Below are 4,697 nucleotides of genomic sequence, written 5' to 3' on the forward strand. Positions count from 1 at the left end.
TGACCGGCCGCTGATGTTCGTGTGTTCTGTTGTATACAAATGGGTCTGACATTGTTGTTTCCAGTTGTTCAGGTATTGGTTACCGCTGTTTTCTAGCAAAATGCCGCCCTGTACTGGCCAATTTGGGATGGGGGGAGGAACAGGTGCGGGAGGGTATAAGAGGAATGACAAGTGGGCGTGTTGTTTTAGGTTCTGTTGGCGGGCGATGGTAAAGTTCGGGAAGAGACCTGTAATGTTCTGTTTTTGTTACTTTTTCCAGTGAGCACACAGTACTGTGTTTTACAACCCTTTCCTTTCGTGTTTTTGTACGCCTGAATAAAGCCAAGAGAGACTGTGTTCTTCTCATTGTCAGTCTAGGTGCCAGCACACAGCTGGATAGTAGTTGCACAGTTAGGTTAGGATCGGACCAGCTCTCCTCAACCCAGCCAGCGTCGTCACATTATTTTTTACATAACTATCTATTATAAATATAGGCCTATATTTAAGCTATTTTGAAAATCTTGACAGGAAGCTATGTAATGTATCCTGCCTTGATGTGATGTAATTTCATACTGTGAACACTGAAGGGCAGTGAAAATACAACATTTGACCTGTCAAACTCCATCCGTCCTACTGTTTATCCTGTAGGCTAGAAGCTCACAGCCAGTGATCAGCAAGAACATGCTGGACAGGTCTCCACTCTATTACAGGGCTTACCTACATGTCAACTCTACAACAGTATTATTGCGAGTCCTGATTAATTGTAACTCTTAAGAATTATTTTTTTTACCATAGACTAGATGCTTTTTACCAAAAACTATTAGTGATTTGTAGTTGTACTACTAACAATAATGCTGATTAATCCAGTTATTTAAGCAGTGTTGGAGCTCCTCACTGTGGAAACACTCAATTATAGATAAGACAGTTTTAGGCCTGTAAACTTACAGGCTGAGTTGGCTGGTTCCATGCCACCACTGAGAAATTTACTTTTGTCATCCTTTATTTTTTTTTATTTATTTTTTTTTACCACGGATGTGTTCTCACACCTGATCCAAGAGCGTCTTACAGTAGGCCCTACATGGGAACTGAGACTTAGAAGCATCATCATTACATTCGGCACTTTCAGGTTTTAAGTGTTACTCCAACCCTTAGTTATATTTTTTTACTTTCTATTGTTCCGTTTCAGTTGTATACAATGTTGAAAATGTGCTTATTATACAGAAGTTTAAGTGTTACATAACTATTACTCGTGGTATACTCGCTTTGGTCATTTTCATTACTTAAACCCACCCCGTGTTTACTGTTGTGGTGATGCATGAAGAGATTACACATGCAAAGAACTGACAAATGAGAATGACAGAAGCAGTAGATTGACATTGGGTTTGGCTAATAGAATCACTGGGGACATTGTGTTTATACCAGCCCCCTTTTCCGTACAAGACGACTGTTTTGGTGAGTTAAGGAAAGTTCATTGAAAATCATTTATAGGTTTTAAATTGTTGAAAGTGATGATGATTGAGCCGTTTGAGTGATTTTTCCTTAAACTTAGCACACCTGTAATAAAGAAAAGCTGACAGCATTTGTTTTTCTTCGTAAATTTAGTTTCGCTACTCGCCTCGCAAAGCTTCATTGTTGACGTTAGTTGTTTTGTTGGAACTACCTTTGCGCACTCCGTTCGAGTGTATCTAATTTAATCTTCACAACCCGAGTCCCATTAATATAGTTAAATTGTCTCGGTGGTGGTGGGAGGTAACCAGACAGTCCATGAGTTCTGGTTGGCTGACATAAAGGACGATTGTATTGTCAGTCTGGACCTCCTGGACCGGTGGGGGGCGACAGTGGATGTGCCCCGGGCTGTCCTGCACCACCACCAAGAGCCGGGGTCTGTCGGAGGTTTCTTCCGTTAAAGGGAGTTTTTCCTCCCCACTGTCGCCAAGTGCTTGCTCAAGGGGGATTTGTTGGGTTTTCCCTATGTAATAATATTGATAACAGTAAGGTCTAGACCTTAGTTTGTAAAGTGTCCTGAGATGACTTTTGTTGTGATTTGGCGCTATACAAATAAAATTTGATTTGATTTGATTTGATTTATTGTCATGATATCAGTTCAAATTTAAAAGGTATTTTAGTTTGACGTGTAATTTAAACTTGTGACATCATGAACCTGATGCAACTGAGCAAACAGCTGGCACAGCTGGCATTTGATGGCTCTTGTTTCCTCACACCTCTACCTATCCGTCCTTTTGTGCTATAACGTTTTCAGCTTAAGGTATAACACTGAAATAAGAACTGCAGTCCAGTGATTGGGAATCAATCCATTATGGACCATTTTAATAGGAAATTTTACTCGTGTCATACATTACAAAAAAAAGTTGCATTGTTTGGGCTGAATGGTTTCTTGCACATTTCCATCAGTCCATATGATCTCTGGATTTTCTTAATACCTCAGATGCTGGAGAATTATTGTTCCTCTGATTTGGTGTCTCTGCTGTCCATTCAGTTGCTCAGCATTTGTTTTTGTTTGCCCCTTTGCTCTATTTTTGGCTCTTTGTACAGCCTGACTCTCCACAGTCACTAAAGCTGCTTCTGTCTTTGAATAGCAGTCATCCACTGGTCCAAGACAGACCTGGCTGCAGAACAACAGGCTTGTTTGTGGGTGTTGGCAGCAATGCTTACAGACCTAAATGTACCTGTTTGGTGCTTTTTTTTCCTAGTGTACTTGTAATTGAATATTAATGTCTGTGTATGCGTGTGGAAGGAAACTGAAGAAATACAGACAGAAACAGAGTGTGTGTATTTCTTGCCTTAGGTGTAGAGGGTGAGCTGGCAGTGACCAGCCTTAGCAAACACATCCATAACAAAATTAGACCCTCTTTTCCTTCCAGATTTAAAATAGGCACTTACAAATGAAGAACTCAAATAGGGAGCTCAACCCTCACACACATACATATAAACAAAAAGTGATTTAGAGACTTACAAATCAAAACAGAAGACATGCACACACACAGTTGGAAAGCTGATTTTCTTCTACACCTCAAACCTTTTCCATCATCTAAAAATCAACCCAGCTTCAGCCACCTGTATAAACAATCCTATTATACATGCAGGCTGTTTGGTGCTGGGGGAAAATTGCAGGTCAAATTAATTTGACTTTATGGCCTCAGCAGAATCAAGACTAAAGTGAACAAACAGTGACTGCAGTACTATGGCATACTGTGGTTAAAATCAGAGGCGTGAGTCTGTTTAAAGTACTGAGTCTGTTCAGCTTCTCTGCAGTGAACTTCCCCCGCAAGAGAGCATGGGTAAAGGTCACATTAACAAATGGAGCTGCTTCAGGGAGGAAACCACCTCTACAGAGATCTACAGTTTATGAAGATTCATAATCAGCATCAGAATCAACTCTATTTGCCAAGTTTGACTCCAGGACAGTAGCTTTCAATATGCTTTCATACAGATGCTGGGGTGGACATGAACTTACATACTAAAAGTATTTTTAGAAGGCGACTGCTATGTACATGTAGTACATTTTCATACATATTAAGAAAAGGTGTCAGGGAAATGTGGGGGCAGGATTATAATGCCAAATGTGTTTCCAACCAAGTAGGTGGCTTACTTAGCGTAAAATGTCCTAATTGTCAACAACAGATCTCTAGTGTCTACTTTAAGACATCACATCTGGATTGTTTCAAATGCTTTTTGGATCAATTTGCTGCAGGCCTATACAGATGCCCCTTCATTTGGCAGAGATTACAAGACTTGACTGCTGCTGGCTCCTGAACTGAAACACTGACAAAAAGCACAACAGCTGCAACTGCATCACAGGATTTATAACCAAAGAGACGCACACAAGATAGCGCCAAAAAAAAAGTTAAAAGCAATCAAAAGAAGAGCTAAGAGGGCTGAAGAGGATTATGTCTTATCCCTAAAATGTAAGGTCACTATAAGCACAGTCATGAGTTTAAGAACTACATTTTGAGGAAAGGGAGGACCATACTTGAGCACAAGAAAAGGGAAGACAGCTTGAAGCCCCTTCATTAAAGAAGCAAAGACACAAAGAAATGGACTGGACAATGGCACAAGATGAGGATAAACACTGATGTGGCCTTTCCCAGATGAAAATCCTTTATGAGGAACAAATATTTCCAGAATGATGCCATGGTTGCCTGCTTTCTTCTGAACATATTTAGCATAAACAAGTAAATCCAAATGCAAGTTTCTGTTTGATAGTTTTAGTTACAAAAATGGCCAGTGCTGTGTAGTCAAGTTGGCTTCCATTTGATCAAGTCAGCTGCAAAATTTGCCCTACATTTATAGTAATCACTGTGAAATGCTTGTGAGGACTGTTTAACATCATGTACGAGAGCTTTGCTGAATGTTGTAGTCTCCAACTTCACAGCTAGATGTCATTAAATCGCACACACTGCATCTTACCAGGCACAAGCGAGCCGGGCCCCACCCCCGGCCGCTGGTCCTGTGGGCGTACAGGGCAGCTGTGCAGGAGTCCAGCCACTGCATGCCAGCGGCTTTAGTGTTTGGTTGGGAGATTCGTACCCTGGTGGATTTAATGTTTGGGCCGCCTCCTGAGCCGGAGATTCCTGGTGGACCAGAGCTGGACTATTTTAAGCGGTTGAGGGAGCGCTTGGGCTCAGTCCACCAGTTGGCCAGAGAGACTCTTGTGGATGCTGGGGGCCGGCAGAAACCGGCCTATCGACGTCGGGCAG

This window comes from Monopterus albus, unplaced genomic scaffold, assembly GCF_001952655.1.
Source record: "Monopterus albus unplaced genomic scaffold, M_albus_1.0 scaffold126.1, whole genome shotgun sequence".
Taxonomy (NCBI): domain Eukaryota; kingdom Metazoa; phylum Chordata; class Actinopteri; order Synbranchiformes; family Synbranchidae; genus Monopterus; species Monopterus albus.